This window comes from Muntiacus reevesi, chromosome 12 (genome assembly GCF_963930625.1).
Source record: "Muntiacus reevesi chromosome 12, mMunRee1.1, whole genome shotgun sequence".
Lineage (NCBI taxonomy): Eukaryota > Metazoa > Chordata > Mammalia > Artiodactyla > Cervidae > Muntiacus > Muntiacus reevesi.
Genome location: NC_089260.1, coordinates 44,836,425 through 44,853,839, shown reverse-complemented (window position 1 = coordinate 44,853,839; position 17,415 = coordinate 44,836,425).

The window sequence follows — 17,415 nt, the reverse complement described above, 5'->3', positions numbered from 1 at the left end:
CCATCAAAGCCTTGTGTAGTGAAAAATGCTCTGGGCTGAAAACAGACTGTTTCTAGATTTGAATGTATCATCAGAGGCTTGACATTTAACCTCCCTGGGCCAGTCTCGCTACTTATAAAATGAGAGATTTGGACTAAATCTACTGAGTATCCTAACATTCTGCATGTCTAACCTTGGACGAATTTTGCAACAGCAAGAAAATGAATGAGAACAAAATTTAACTTGCCAACTCCAGTGAGGAAAGGGGACTAAGAGTGAGAAGGTATAACTGCACTGGAATTGGGACATCCTTGGCAGTCTAGTGGCTAGGACTCCACACTTTCTTAGCCAAGGGCCGGGTTCAATCCCTGGTCAGAGAACTAAGATCCCACCAAAAAAAAAAAAAAAAGGCACTGGGACGTGTTGGCCTTGAGAGGAGGTATTACTAGGATCGGACTCTCAATGCACTAGCCAAGCACTGGGCATTGTTAAGAACAGCATCCGAAGTTCAGAGCTTGGTGCATTGGTGCAGGCAGGCAAAGATGGGGATGTATGCAAAATTAAAAGTTCTAGGGGAATTCCCTGGTGGTATAGTGGTTACAGCTAAGTACTTTCACTGTCATGGATCCAAGTTAGATTCCTGATTGGGGAACTAAGTCACACAAGCATCAGGGTCAAAAAAAAAAAAAAAAGCTCCAGTAAATTCAGTGAGGAAAAACCAGTCAGGCCCATTGTTGCCAGTCATGCATACCTAGTAGTCCTTAGATTCCCAGAGCTTTGTCAACCTATTATTAACTTGCTTTTCCAAAACCAGCCTACCTTACCAATAGGTTCACAGCTTCAATTGAATATACCCAATGCCAAGCACTAAATTAAACTCTTTTAGTTTCCAAATTAACTTCATTGCCTAATCACACAACTAAAATGCTTTTCTGTTGTCAAAGCAATGCATGTTTTACCAAAGGATATTAGAAAAAGCTTTTAAAAACTACAAGCAAAATGAGAATCGGCAATAAGCCCACCAACCAGAGAATGAATGACACACGTTATTATGTTTCCATCCAAGTTCTCTTCTGTGGGCATATCTACAATTTTTGTTTTGAAAACTGGAATCGCACTGTATAATGACTTTAAGCCCCCTCTTTTTAATATTAAGGGTAGATGGCAAGCACTTTCACATCATAAATGCTCTTACATAGTAAGATGGTATTTAATTCTGATGCCAAACATCTGGATGAAACATTAAAAAAAAAATCAGTCAATTATCGGATATTTTCAAATATCCAGATGTTTGGCACCAGGTCATCAAAACATTAAAATCCTTGACCAAAATTTGCAGCTTTTGCACAGATGTCTGGCATTATGTAGGCAAACTCTCTGAACGGACTGGCCTCTTTGGCAGTGGAGAAGCAGAGCATTTATTACATGCTTTAGTCCAAAGTGTTTCAAAGCATAGCTCATGGGTAACTTTTTCATTTTTTTCATAATGATTCAGCAGCACAAAGAATATGTATATATTTTAGGAATCTTCAATCCATTATGAAAAAAATCTGCTATCGATATTTTTAGTCATTTCTCATCTGATTTGACTGACCTTGAGAGCTTAGCATAAAGTTGTCATTTCACCCAAGTCTTGATCTTGAGGATTTGTATCCTGGTTAGGGATTTGTTTTGTCTTTTTTTGCTGTAATGAAACCAGTTCTTTCTGGCTGATAATTTTATTAACAGATTGCTCTGAATATTTAAAAGCCATGTTATAATACTCCAATATCTCTGACAACAGTCTGGCTTAAAATACATGAAGACTGCCTTAAAAGATATTTTTATGATTTTTTAATTTTCTTTTTCCTTGGGTCCTAGTTTTTCCTTTAGTTCTGTATTAGTGTCTGTTTTTTCACTCGTATGCCTTTTTTTTTTTTAAATTTCTGAAGGTATCATTTGTATAAGGTCAGTGAAATTCAATTTCATTCACAATCATGTCACCCCAAATTTTATGTACTTTAATACATATAGGTATCTTTGAAATTACCATCCTTAGTATATTTTTCTTTCATCTTTCATCCTATCTGGTTTTCTTGTCATTAGTTTTGCTATGATTATGACTATTACATGTCTATTAGTATAAAAATATTTCTTACTTCTGTTGCTGAAATAGAAAAAAAAAAAAAAGAATCTATCCAAGATATGCCAAAGAGAGCAATGTAGCTGGAAAACACGATGCATGAGTCAATGAATAACATGAACTCAGTTCACTTCATGCCTCTCACCTACGCAGCACTGTTCGTTCCTATGTTCTCTTCCTGCTCTGTCACCAACTTGCTTGATTGCCACAGGCAAGACATTAGCTGGGCCTTTGCCTCAGGTTCTTCATCCTTCAGCCGTAAAAAATTAGACATTGCCACCTAGGTAAGTCTTGTGAAATAATTTGTAAAGGTTCGTTGACATCATAAATATTAAATGTTACTATTGAGTAGCTTGATTTATCTGAATAATTTACATGTAAAAACCAGGCAGATATAAATTTTTTATTTTAAAAATTATATATATATGAACCACCCCACCACACATTTGAGGGCTCAATCTTTGTTTCTTTTTTTTTTTTTTTTTTTTTTTTTTTTGAGGACTTCCCAGTAGCTGAGTGGTAAAGAATCAGCCTGCAGTTCAGGAGAGGCAGGAGACACAGGTTCGATCCCTGGGTAGGGAAGATCCCCTGGAGGAGGAAATGGCAACCCACTCCAGTATCTGTGCCTGGGAAATTATCTCTTCATTTGTGGCTGCACCTGAGTCTTGGTTGCTGCATGTGATGAGCTGTGGCTACTTTTCCTTGTGGTGCATAGGCTTCTCATTACAGTGGCTTTTCTTGTTGTGGAGTATGGGATCTAGGGCAAGTGGGCTTCAGTAGTTGTAGAACGTGGGCGCAGTAGTTGTGGCTCGAAGGCTCTGAAGTACGGGCTCAGGAGTTGCGGCACCTGGGCGCGGTTGTCCAGTGGCATGTGAGATCTTCCCTGACATGGATCAAAACTGTGTCCCCTACGTTGGTGGGTGAATTCTTAACCACTGGGCCACCAGGGAAATCCTAAGCCTTTGTTTCCTGCAAAGCATTGTAAACTCATTTTTAGTCTTAGTATCTAAGTGCATAATTTGCTCTTGTGAATATCTGCTTCAGATTTATTGAGTGGTGTTCTTGCCCAATGGCAAGTTATCTATGATTTGATATTTGGGGCACTTTTCTGGGGTCTGAACAGGTCTAAGTAGAGCAATCATTAATGAGGTGATATGCCACTACTGCACTGAGATGACATCATCGCACAATTGCTATGTTTTATATGACAGCAAATCTTTGGATAAAAATGAGAAATTATAACTGCTTAACTTGATATTTGGAAATCTTTATATAGTTGTATTCTTTCATCCAAAGTACTAGACTGCTGGGCTGTAAAAACAGTAACCTCAGACTTCTGACTCTGTGTTCCTCAGACGTGAATTTCTGCATGGCCATATGGATTGTATATATAAGTAATAAGCAAAAAGATAGACATGTGGACATTCATGCAAAACTGTTGAAAGAAATGGCAGAATCATTTAATCATTTATTTGGCAACTGATAGCTGAATTCAGCCCCTGATTGATTGCTTTAAGCTTAAGTGGTTGTTTGACAAACTTAACTCTTCCACCTTAGTATTGGTGTAGGCATATTGTGGTGCACATATTCCTATGTGGCTGAATTTCAGTGACTATTTCCTGGTAACCATCAGTGATGAGAGAACTCAGATTTCTCTGTATCTCTCACTTCTCTCATCCAATTCACTAGTAAGTCCTACAGCACCACTTTCAAACTATATTCTGAATCAAACTACCTCTCACTATTTTTGCAACTTCCATCTTGGCCCAGGCTACTGTCAGCACGTGCCTGGTCTATCATAATTGGCTCTAAACTGGTCTTTGAACTTCCAATCTTTTCTCCTGTAGGCTCTCTTTGCCCCCCAGATGCCAGATTGATCTTTCAAAAATGTAACCTGGATCATATTATTTTCTGCTCCAAAACCTCCAAAAGTTTCCCCCGATATTCAAAATACAAGCTGAACTCTAAGATTCAACATGATCTCCATCGTGCTTATCTGTCTTCCTCTCCCTTGCCACCACATCAGCCTTCTCATGGTTCCTCATGTGTATGAAGTCAGCTTGTGTCTCAGGGCTATTGTAACACTACCTCCTCTGCCTGGAAGCTTCTTGCCTTATAAACTCATACATCTCAGGTCCCTTCAGTGTTACTTCCTCAGAGAGACCTTCCCAGACTGTGTTTTCTAAATGAGGTTGCCTACCCCTTGTCATTCTCAACACCCTTGACCCACTTTATTTTGTTTTGTAGTACTTGCATTATCTAAATTTATATTAGATATACTTTTTTTTTTTTTGGCAAGACCTTATAAAGCTTTACTGAAAGACATTGAAGACAATACAAATAATAGGAGAAATCTAATTCCTCCATTCCTGGATATTCCTGGATAATGACACTCAGTATCATAAAGGTATAAATTCTACTCTAAATGAATCTATCTATTTGAAGCAATTCCAACCAAAATTCCAACTACCTTTTTTTTTTTTTTTTTCCATTCTTACATTTTTATACTTGATTTTTCTTACAGAAATAACTTCAATTATTATGCCAACTACCTTTTTTTAATTTTACAAAGCAATGTATAATTAACCTATAAGAATAAAAACAATGTGTACTTATTTCAGAGTAGAGTAATGGAACAGAACAGAACCAGAAGTTGACCTATGTATACTTAGGGCTTCAAAAATATGATAAAGGTGATTTTTTATACAATTTTGAAAGATTAATCCCCTTTTACAGTTATTACAAAATATTCATTATATTTCCTGTGTTGTACAATGCAATGCCTTGTAGCTTATTTTATGTCGTTCAGCTGCTAAGTTATGTCCAACTCTTTGTGATCCCATGGACTGTAGCTTTTCAGTCTTCTCTGTCCTCCACTATCTCCTGGAGTTTGCTCAAATTCATGTCCATTGAGTCAATGATGGTATCTAACCATCTCATCCTCTGCTTATTCTATACCAAATAGTTTATACTTCCCACTCCTTCACCCCTGTCGCTCCCCCTTCACCAGATATACTTCTGTTTATGAATTATCATCTTTCTCAGTGACCAGGATATAATCCTCACAGAAGAAGGAATTGTGTTCATTTTTTGCATTGATGTTTCCCAGCACCTAAATTGGTCTGGCTCATAGTATGTGCTCAGGAAATATCTTTTCACTGAAAAAAATGACTCAGGGTTGACTAATAAAGGACATTAGTTCTCTAGTTTTATATCATTCTACTGTACATCTCTGGGCTTGTAAGAGTATCATCGAAGCAATTCTTGGAGGAACAATTATTAGCAAGTAATATCTCATGGTAAGTATGCATGCTAAGTCACTTCAGCTGTGTCTGACTCTGTAACTTCATGGACTGTAGCCCACCAGTCTCATTTGTCCATGGGATTCTGCAGGGAAGAATACTGGAGTGGGTTACCATTCCCTCCTCCAGAGGATCTTCTCAACTAAGGGATCGAACCCAAGTATCTTATGTCTCCTGCATTGGCAGGTGAGTTCTTTACCACTAGCGCCACCTGGGAAGTCCAACATCTCCTGGACAACCCACTTAAAGAAATATAGATAATTTAGGAGACAGTTGGATTACAGTATCACCTGTTGATCAATTACCTTTGCTTGCTCAGCTTCAGGGGTCGCTTCTGCCAGGCGACCCAGACATGGGTCCTAGTGGCTTCCAGCCTGCCTAGGGGGGTATGTGCTAGTCTCACATACCAGTAGTGAAATGGGACCCTCACTTTTTGTGTTATTAGGGTCCATCTTCTTTTTTATCTTGGCCCACTTCACCAATCATTGAATACACTGATGCAGTAGTCATTTCTCATCCTCTTAAAACTATTCTCTTCCATATTATTGAAGGATAAAAAAGACAAAAGTTGACCCCAAAGGCCTAGTTACCTAAGCAGAAACTTCCCTTCTATTAATACTTGTGATTAGTCCCATAACTAGTATATGCTGAATTCTTTCCATGTGTCAAATTAAGTGGCAAGCACTAAGAAAAAGCAAAAACATAACTGTCCTTTCATTTGATCACACTTTTTTAGAGCTTTCACAGGTATTCTCATTTATCTCATTCATAGTCCCTGCTCTCAAGAAGTTTGTAATCTACTTATGGACTTAAAAAAAAAACATGTAAAATAATTAGAAACTAACATGAAAGTATATGAAGCCTAAATTGCTTGGTTGGGTTAAATATCATAGGAATTGGGGGCTGGATAGATTTAGACTAGACTTTTCAGAGAAGGTTCCAGAGAGAAGGTTAGGGTTGATCCAAACCTTTGGCTGACTTCTCCACTAGACCATTGCTTATATTAATACAAGATATATTTTATGTTCCCAAAGATCTTATAATATAATGGGAAAGTTATAAAGGTAACATTAAAACAAAGCTTAGTTAGGTAACATGAGAGTGATATAAGCAGAATAGAATAGAATAGCAGAGGAAAAAGAGTTTCTAATCAGTCTATCAAGGAATGCTTCATAGAGAAGAACCCACTGGGGCCTAGCTTTCAGGTTGAGAAACAATACTGCAGTCACAGTAAATTTATTCAACGGGTCATGATTCAGCATCGATTTGGTCAATGTTACCAAAGCATTTTTAATATGTAGCTACATATAAATAACTTCCCAGAGGTAAATGCATCTTTTAAGTTTGCAGTGAGCAGTGTTACTAACATAATCTATGTGTGCTCAGTTGTTAAGTCTGCCCAAGTCTTTGTGACCCATGGACTGTAGCTCGACAGGCTCCTCTGTCCATGGGATTTCCCAGGCAAGAATACTGGAGTGGGTTGCCATTGCCTTCTCCAGGGGATCTTCTCTACGCAGGAATTAAATCTGCGTCTCCTGCTACTCCTGAATTGGCAGGTGGATTCTTTACCACTTAGCCATCTGGGAAGCCCAATGTACTCTATATTAGGTGGCTATTCTAGAATAGGATTCAAACCTACATGCCATAAAGCAAAAAGGATGAATCACACCCAAGATGGAGGAAATAAGTATGCAAAACTTAATCAAGTTTCTTGGTTAGCCAAGAAGTTTTTCTCTACTCCCCAAATACTATTAAGGACAAGACTTAAAGAAAGAAAGAAAGTGAAGTTGCTTAGTCGTGTCTGACTCTTTGTGACTTCGTGGACTGCAACCTGTCAGGCTCCTCTGTCCATGGGATTTTCTAGGCAAGAACACGAGTGGGTTGCCATTTCCTTCTCCAGGGGATCCTCCTGACCCAGGGATCGAACCCAGGTCTCCCGCACTGCTTTACCATCTGAGCCACCAGGGAAACCACATGACTTAACGCCACAGGAAAAAATTAGAACGTTATGTTGCTCTGTAAATTAAGGCAGAATTGACCAAAGGAGATGTATCAGATAATGTGCTCTTTAACACAAAGAATCAGTAATCTTCTTTTTCCAAAACAGGTGTAATCAATCCCATTTTGAGATGACAAAATCAAGGTTTGGGAAGGTTAAGTACCCAAAATTTCCATAGCTGCTAAATGGCATCACTACTGGGATTTAGAGTCTGGTCTGTTTGGCTCCATTACTACAGTGTGAGTTGCCATAAAGAAAACAAATGGGTGGAGTGGCAGAGAAGAGATAAATCAGAAGTTTGAGATTAACAGATATATACTACTATATATAAAATAGATAAACAAGAATGACCTATATAGCACAGGGAACTGTATTCAATATCTTGTAATAATCTATAATGGAAAAGAATCTGAAAAAGAATATATATATATGACTCACAGATAAATATGAGTCACTTCACCGTACACCTGAAACTAACACAACATTGTAAATTAACTATACTTCAATTTTTTAAAATGATGCTAAGAAGTAATAAAGTCTACAGGAATTCCCTGGCCATCTGGTGGTTAGGACTCTGTGCTTTCACTGCTGAGGGATCAGATTCAATCCCCGGTCGGGGAACTAAGATCCCATGTGCTGCACAGGGCAGGCAAAATAAAATTTTAAACAGTAATAGTAAAGTCTATTTTGTCTGGAAAGAAAAACAAAGCAACTGGGAGAGCAGGCTAAGTAGGAGCAAGAAGTCAGTCTGTGCAATCCACACAGAAAAGTGATGCGCTCGAGTAATAATCTATTTGGTGAGTAAACAGATGCCACCCACTGTCAATCCAGGGTGCATCAGTTGCACCAAATCCTGCTGTCAACAATGCTTCCATTGTTCTCAATAAGAACTTATACTGACTTTTCAGTTTTCTATATTCACACTGATTTTTACATGAAATTCGCACATGAGCAATGGAAGCACTTTGAATCAATTCCAAACAAAGAACAAAACCAAGGTCTCTCTGAGTCAAAAGAGATTTGGAAGACAGGTGAGTTAACATTTGTCTGGAGAGTTTGCAGGCTTTGCCTGGCAACAGAGGCCAGGAGCAGACTTCAGCCTAAGGAGGCAAGTGTCCCAGCTCTCCTGAGTCGTGCCTTCATTTAATTTTGTTTTAATTTTGAGATCAGATCTGCCCATATGTAAATATGTCATAACCAAAGCACATTTTAAAGCCGAAATCTAAATAGCGCTGACATCAGCCACCAATTTCCGGGACTCAGGAGGCGTTCTCATCCACAAATGCTATTAACTGAATGTTGGTTATTGCTTAGAATGCACACAAAAATATAACACTTCATGGTTATTGTCCTTGACATATTTCAGAAAAGAAGTGGCACCAGATGTGACAATTCAAAGAAACTCTGACAGAGAACACTACCAGTGCCCCCAATTTCTCTTGTATCTTCAAATAACAAAGCTGAGTTTTATTTCTCATATCACTATTTTGTTGGTGTTTGCTCATAGGACTGGGGTGAGTTCAGTAGATTCAGTGTTAGGGGAGCAGGAGAAACAAGACTCATAAACTTGTTCTGGAGGGACAATTGGGGACACAAAATTGGCAGACAGGATGGGATGGGGCACCGAAATGCTCTTGGCTCTTGATGTTGGTACCCACCTAGTCTATCTAAGCAGAAGTCTTTGTATCAAGGCTTACGTATAGGAGCGACATGGATGGACCTCGAGATTGTCATCCTGAATGAAGTAAGTCAAAGACAAATATATGTTATCGCTTGCATGTGGAATCTAAAAAAAGGTACAAATGAACTTATTTGCAAAACAGAAGTAGAGTCACGACACAGAAAACAAACTTATGGTTACCAGGGAGGGAAGTGGGAAAAGGGATAAATTGGTAGATTAGGATTGATATATACATATTATTAGATATTACATGTGAGCATGCAAGCTAAGTCACTTCAGCTGTGTCTGACTCTTTGCAAGCCTATGGACTATAGCCTGCTAAGCTCCTCTGTCCATTGGATTCTCCAGCAAGAATATTAGAGTGAGTTGTCGTGCCCTCCTCCAGGGGATCTTCAAAACCCAGGGACTGAACCCGTGTCTCTTATGTTTCTTACGTTGGCAGGCAGATTCTTTACCACTAGTGCCACCTGGGAAGTCCCATTATATATTGTATAGATAACTAATACCAACCTACTGTATAGCCCAGGGAATTCTACTCAATATTCTGTAGTGGCCTATATGGAAAAGGAATTTTTAAAAAAGAGTTGATATATATATATACATAATTCTGATTCACTTTTCTATACACTTGAAACTAACACAATGCTGTAAATCAACTAGCTTCAATAAAAAAAATTTTTTTTAAAGATTTACTTATATAGACCTAGATAGATTTATCATGAGCTTCCCAGGTAGCTCTGGTGGTAAAGAACTCACCTTCCAATGCAGGAGACATAAGAGACGCAGGTTCGATCCTTGGGTCCGGAAGATCCCCTGGAGGAGGGCATAGCAACCCACTCCAGTATTCTTGCCTGGAGAATTCCATGGACAGACAAACCTGGCAGACTGCAGTCCACAGGCCCACAAAGAGTCAGACACAGCTGAAGAGAGTTAGCATGCATGCACACACAGACTCATCATAGAAGAGTTTTAAAAAACTTAGTAGTGTTGTAATATTCTCTCTGTCTGGTCTTGGCCCTCTCCTGCCAGTTCTAAAAATCCAAATAAATACCTTAGGGCCTTAAGATATACTTTATTTTATTTTTTTACTATTTTCTCTCACTTTTATTTCAACTCAAAATCACAAAAGAAGACAGAACAACCTCATTCAAACACTATGGGAATATAAGAGTGGGTGCTTGAGAAACACAAGCACTTTTATCTATGGATTATTCTCCTAGGAAATTTATCATAAGTGGAAATAAAGTGTATCAAATATGATTTTCTCATAGAAACAGTGCTGGAACAGAAGGGCAAAGTTCCTGACCTAGGGCCTTATGCCAACTTTTACCAAATGCAGGACTTAATAAACTATAAATGATATATTTTATGTTTCATAGCATAAAGCTTTCTAAAGCAGACATAAATCAATTAAGTAGCGCTACAAGTAGTCAATAAACATAAAATCCATTTAATATGATGCAGTCTCTTTGACCATGTTTTCCTGCCAAATATTATACCGAAGCAAAGCAACTTTGAGTGCATTTATTAGTTATATGGATTTGAGGAAGATTTTCTTGAGGACATTTTGATAAGCACGTTAAAGGAAAGTTTGGGCCAATGATTCGATGCCATTTTGGAAAAGAGAAAACTAACTTAGTTTTCCACAGTTCCCTCATTACCTTACAAGTCAATTTTCCTACCATAAAACCTAGGGATTAGAACTAATCAGGGCCTGCTAGTGTGCTTGAGGTTGGGAATCTTTTCCTCAAAGGGGGAGCGAAGCATATGTTCAAGTGAGAAACTGCCTGTTTAAGTGTCGGGAGTTACAACCTGAGTGTAGCTGGCAGAGGACTGTAAGTGTGAATTGCTATGCGTACAGATCACCACCAGGATTGCTTGAGGGACTTTTCACCCCCTCCGATTTATTAGTGAGTGGCAAGAAACATTAACTGGGAAACTTCAGTGCTTATAAGCCTAGTTACTTAATTCAGGGCAAAAAACAAAAAACAAGCAGATCCTAAGAAAGGCTGAGCATTCTGGACCAGACCTTAAAAACCATCCCAAAATGTTATTTTGACTACACTTGTACAATAAGAAATCACCAGTTATCTTTTAAGAAGCCAATCAATGTCAAGGGAAAATAGATCTCTGATAATAATTCTCGAAATCTTGCAATAAAATCCTGAATTTTCTGTTAAGTTAGTCTGTGTAACAGGACACAGAGAACAGTACAATTTGTTCTAATTCATTTTAGAGGGGGGAAGGGGGTCAAATCATTCACTTAATCTTGTATTACCTCAAAATTGGTTTGGGAAAAGTCACAAATTAGCTCTGTCATTTCTGACAACATGATTTTTATCAGCTTGGTTAAATAGTGCAGGGTGAGGGTGGGTGGGGGGTAGATTTTATTTCAAATCTTGGGAAAAAGACCTTTGCATCAACATGGTTCAACTATCGTTAGCAGATATCCTCATTCAGAATAACTCTTCTATAGCTGTGTTTACTCTCTGCAGAACTGGCCCTTTGTCAGTTCCATTTATCTTAAAAGGCCCAGTTATTCTTTTCCTTCATGTACAACCAACTCCACTAAAGCTGTTTTTATCTCGGCTTGTTTTCTAATCTAGTGGAACCGACGCAGCAAGATGGTCAAGTATGATTTCCCCTTGAAATGGAAACTGCTGTTTACCTAGCCTGTTGCAAAGCAACAATCTTGTTTTCTAAAATCACCTAAAACATATTAGAAAGCCAGAAGGTCACAAACCAACCTTTCTGGGATAAAGGCGCTGATGTCCTTTGGGAGACAGGGAAAGTGATGTCCTCAGGTTTGGAAAGTGGAGGAGGGCCACCAGACCATTAGGCTCTTCTATGTCTAAAATTTAAAAAAAGCAGCAGCAGCAGCAAAGTAGGGACAGGGGATTGGTTTCTCCTCTTTAGCAGATCCAGTTTTCTCCAGACTGTTTCTGGTTTGCCTTCATAACAGGGAGTAAATTTCTTTTAGACAAGAAGGCATTTCTTTTAAGAATACTTTCTCCTCACCTCCTGTTTTCTGATCCCCTAAACTCATCCATTGTTTGACTTGACAAGTAAGGGAATAAACACAAGAAAGTTGTGTAGAAGCTGCAGATTGGGGGGGTGGGGTGGGGGAGGGGTGGGGGGGGGGAGTGTTGAAAGACGGAAAACCAGTATGTATATAGAGCTTGAAACCCTGGAGTGGAAGGACCACTGTGGCCGCCAAGAGCTAAGCCATGAGGTAAAACCAGACTTTCAACAGGACAAGTCTCGGCCCAATTCAAAACCTGTTTAAAAGTCAACACACCTTGAACAGGAGATAAGTCCTTTAAGCAAAATCGTGAAACTCATTAAGAGGCACTTGTAAGACTTAAACTGAGAGAATGTCTCTCAGGTGACTTCATGGGGGGCGGGGGGGGGGCGTCATTGTCCTTACAGAAGGCGCTTCGCAGGGATTATAAAATAATACCATCCACCATTTACTGACTTCAGTCTTATGCCAGTGCTTTACATATCTTATTTCACTGGCAAAGTAGCTGTGCTAATTATTGTCATTGCCAGGCTTCCCTGATGGTCCAGTGGTTAAGACTCTGCCTTGCAGTGCAGTGTGGTAGTGGTTCGATCCCTGGTCCGGGAAGATAGCACATGCTGTGGGGCAACTAAGCCATCACACCACAGCTACTGGGCCCAGGTGCCCTGGAGCCTGTGCTCCGCAACGGGAGCCCCCACAGTGAGACGCCTGCAGCACCACAGCTGGAGAGTGGCCCCTGCTCTCCACAACTAAAGAAAGCCCGAGCAGAAGACCCAGCATAGCCAAAAATAAACACTTTTTAAAAAGTATTGTCATTACCTCCTCCTGTGGCTACCTCCAGATGCTGCATTAGTGACAAGGCTGGGATCTGAACCCACACCAAGTGGTTTGACTCAAAAGACGTAGTACATGTAACTGCTTTGCAAGTGGTCAAGTTCTGTATTTTGTATCGTTAAAGCTTTCCTAGTCTGCAAAGTCTGGCCCAAATTCAAAATAGTTCTCTGGGATTTCCCTGGTCGTCCAGTGTTGAGACTCCATGCTTCCACTGCAGGGGGCATGAGCTTGACCCCTGGTCAGGGAATTAAGATCTCCTCTCATCCTGTATGGTGCAGCTAAAATAATAAATAAATACATTAAAAAAATAAAGAACAAAGCAGAGCTCTGTTCTGCAAAGTGGCACGAGCCTGGGTTTAGTTGTCACTCGTTGCCTGCCTTCTTTACCCCAGCTGGCACCCCAGTGGTTTTAGTTTGAAAATGATGCTGATAATAGCTAATTAAAAACTGGTTTGAGGAACCAATGAGGTAACGTATGTAAAATACTGCCCAGCACATAGTCGGCAAATCTTGTGCTAAATAAATATTCCTTTATCCTTTTTCTTCGTGAAAGTGAAAATGAAGCCACTCAATTGTGTCCGACTCTTTGCAACCCTATGGACTGTAGCCTACCACGCTCCCCCATCCATGGGATTTTCCAGGCAGGAGTACTGGAGTGGGTCGCCATTTCCTTCTCCTGAGGATCTTCCCAACCCAGGGATCGAACCCAGGTCTCCCACACTGTAGGCAGATGCTTTACCATCTGAGCCACCAACTACTCAAAAACTATTAACTGTGTTCTCTGTCTTGGCTAATACCATTCCTCATCTGTTCAGTCATCTAAACTGTCAACTTTGGAAGAATCACTCACAGGTCCATTAAAAAAAGTATTTTTTAAGTACTTACCTTATGCCCAGTAGTGTTCTAGGTGAGACAGGAGGGAAGGGGACAAAGCACAACCTTTAAAAGGATGACATAGCCATTGAGGCTATGACACAAACAGGCTAGAACTGATTAGACCCAAGATGGTGGAGGATTCAACTCCTGGTATACCTGAAGTCTCATTACATGCTCATTGTAATCTATTAGCATATGCTACATGACAGACACACCCACAGGCCCCAGGACAGTTCCCGGGTGGACCATAAGAGGCCAAAAAAGTTGGTGGGGGGCCAATTCCTGGAAATCCCTGCCCCTTCCCCAAAATAATTGAAAAAAATCCTCCCACTCATTAGCCTATGATATTACTCAACCCTTAAAAAACTAACCACCTCTTAGGTCAGGGCCCCTCTCACCTTCTGAGGTAAACCCCATGCCCTGGGGCGTTTCTGAGATGGCTCACATTCTGCTGTGGAATGTGTGTGCCTGTGTGTTCAGCCTCTCCTTTGGACTGCAGCCCACCACCTCTGTCCATAGGACTTTTCAGGCAAGAATACTGGTGTGTGTGTGTGTGTACTCAGTTGTGTCTGACTCTTTGTGACCCCATGGACTGCCAGGCTCTTCTGTCCATGGAATTTTCCAGGTAGTAATACTGGAATGGGTTGTCATGTCCTACTCGAGGGGATCTTCACCACCCAGGAATCGAACTTGTACCTCTTGCATCTTCTGCAAGAGGGCAGATTTTTTACCACTGTGCCACCTAGGAAAGCCCAAGAATACTGGAGTGGGTTGCCAAGCACTTCTCCAGGGTATCTTCCTGACCCAGGGATTGAACCTCCATGTCCTGAATCTCTTGCATTGCAGGCAGATTCTTTACCTAATAAGCTATCAGGGAAGCCCTATTTAATGTGTATCTGTCTAAATAAACTTGCCTTCACTTTTCTATAGCTCTTGAATTCTGTCCAGCACGAAGCCAAGGATTCTCACTTCGAGGCCCATCCTAAGGACTCACCCTAGTCCTGGGACATGACATAACCATCCTCTTCCCATTTACCTGAACATAGGGGATCAGGAAGTGAACAAAACAGATGAAGATAATTTTCACCTACTCTTGTCTATCTCTATAACTTCCCATCCATATAGTCACCAAAGTCCTATTCACTGTGCATCAGTGTGTTAGAAAGTGAGAGAATATCTTAAATCTACCCCATTCTCCTTTCCTACTGCCCGCTCCAAAATACCGAAATTCATTCTCCTCCATCTGTCTTAGACCAGTGGGCTTCAATCCCCAGCAGACATCAGAATCACCTGGAGGGGTTGTTCACACCCAGAGTCCTGAGACCCACCCCCAAGTACCCAGGTGATGGTGATGCTGCTGCTCCAGGGACTTTGAAAACTACTGACCTGGGCTAGCACCTAGCTCTAATCTCTCCACCAGCCACATCACCATTTTATAATCCAGGGGTCAGCAAATTCTGGCCCCACAGCTTGTTTTTGTAAATAAAGATTTACTGGGACACAACACATTGTTTATAACTGATTTTGTGCTACCAGGCAGATAGAACTATTTGTGACAAAGACACTGGTCTTATGACGTATGGCCTTTTACAGAAAAAATGTGCTGACCTCATCCTCACCATGCTACAAAAATGGTCTTTTCAAAAATAACACCCATATTTAAAATGGATAGCCAACACGTACTGTATAGCACATGGAAGTCTGCTCAGTGTTATGTGGCAGCCTGGATGGGAGGGGATCTGGGAGGAGAATGGATGCGTGTACATGTATGGCTGTGTCCCTTCACTGTTCAAATGAAACTATTATATCACAACTTTGTTAATCAGCTATACCGCAATACAAAATAAAAAGTAAATAAATAAGGCCCATCCTGTCACTATTGATTTAAAATTATCAATAGCATCCAAAGTGTCCTATGATACAAGCTGTCCAACCCTGGCTGGCCAACCTCTTTCTACCCTATCCTGTAATTTCACCATCCTGGATCTTTTTTTTTGCCGCACTGAGTCACTGTTGCTGTGCTCAGGCTTTCCTCTAGTTGTGGTGGGCAGGGGCTACTCTAGTTGTGGTGCTTGGGCTCCTCACTGCGGTGGCTTCTCTTGTTGCCAAGTGAGCACTTCCGTAGTTGTGGTTCATGGGCTTAGTTGCTTCGTGGAAAGTGGGATCTTCCTGGAACAGGGATCGAACCATGTCCCCTGCATCAGCAGGCAGATTCTTAACCACTGGACCAGCAGGGAAGTCCCTGGATGTCTTAATTTTCTCTAATCACATCAAGATCCTCTCCCATTTTCTTGTCATCCCACATCTGGTTCATCTCTCTACAATACCATCTTCCTCTTCATAGCATGAACAGCTCTACCAAGTGTGAGTTTAACATTTGAGAATTCAACGATTTGCTCTACAGAGAGATAGGGGAGAAAGAGGACAGTCTGCCCACCCATTCTGCTTCATGGGTTTGTGTTTCTGAATGAAAGTGAGATGGTATGCTTGAATTGACTGCTTCCTCAGTCTGCTCAGACCCACTGTGATTTTCATATGTTCATGTGAGTATCTCACCACAGAGGGTGTAATCCCAGTGTTTCAAGATAAGTGTGTTTCATACAACAGAGCCAATAAACACAAGCCAACTCTTCATCTGGTGCTCAAAGAAGAAGAAACAATCTGTTTCTAAACTGGAGGAAAATCTGGCTATGTTGGGTTAACTAGACCCCAGATCTCTAGATACTGTATATGTAGATACTATAACTTATTGGTGATTTAAAGGTTCATTTTACTTTTTTTTAAATGTGGACCATTTTGAAAGTTTTTATTGAATTTGTTACAATCATCACTTCTGTTTTATGATTTGGTTTTTTGGTTACGAAGCATGTGGGATCTTAGTTCCACGACCAAGGATCAAACCCACACCCTCCACACTGGAAGGTGAAGTCTTAACCTCTGGACCACCAGTGAAGTCCTAAGCATTCACTTTTAAATATCACCATTAGAACTCGAGCCCTAAATAAGATCTGACTCATTCTTTAAGCCTTTAGCACAAAAGTCCTTTCTTCTCATTTCCTGTGTCCTAAAGTCAGTCTTCCCCTGTGCTCCCATAAATACCCTAAATAATTTGTTTTGTTAATTGCTTTTATTTTTCATTATTTTTTGTTTTTGTTTTTGGGTATGCTGCATGGTGTGTGGAATCTTAGTTCCTCCACCAGGGATGGCATACACAGCCCCTGCTGTGGAAGCCTGGAGTCTTAATCACTGGACAGCCAGGGAATTCCCTCCTAGTAATTTGTATGTTATCTGTATTATAACATTGAATTGTAATTATTTATTTAATTTTAAGACTCTCTCCATTATGGCAATGAGCCATTCAAGGATAAAGGCATATTTTATTGATCAAGCGACTGTGTCTTTCCCAGTAAGAATAAACCTAGCCTAAGTATAAGCATTTAATAAGAGTTTACTGATGAAATGGATAAAGCCCGAACTCCCACATTAGACCACTATCTTCTCTCTGAAATGATCTATGAACTCCCACTGAACTTTCCGTTAATACCTATGGTTTAACATTTCAATGCATTTTAATTCCTCCAGTACTCACTTTCTTTTTTC